Genomic DNA, 326 nt, shown 5'->3' on the forward strand with positions numbered 1-326 from the left:
ATAAATGCATATAAAACATCCAAGATGGATAATATAATAGCATGGAACAATCAAAAATTATAGATACGTTGGAGACGTATCATCGACCAACCAGAGCGCCTTCATCGTCGGCCGATGTATTCACGACAACTTTCTGCTCGTCCAGCAAACGACGTGTCTCCTTCACAACCTCAAGGTGCTTCGCATGCTCCTAAAGCTTGACATCGCATGGGCCTTCGATAGCATCTCCTGGCCCTTTCTCCTTGAGACCCTGCAGCATCTTGGCTTTGGCCAACGTTGGCGCGACTGGATATCGATCCTTCTATCCACTGCCTCCACCCGTGTCA

The sequence above is a fragment of the Triticum dicoccoides genome, chromosome 7B, assembly GCF_002162155.2.
Source record: "Triticum dicoccoides isolate Atlit2015 ecotype Zavitan chromosome 7B, WEW_v2.0, whole genome shotgun sequence".
Taxonomy (NCBI): Eukaryota; Viridiplantae; Streptophyta; class Magnoliopsida; order Poales; family Poaceae; genus Triticum; species Triticum dicoccoides.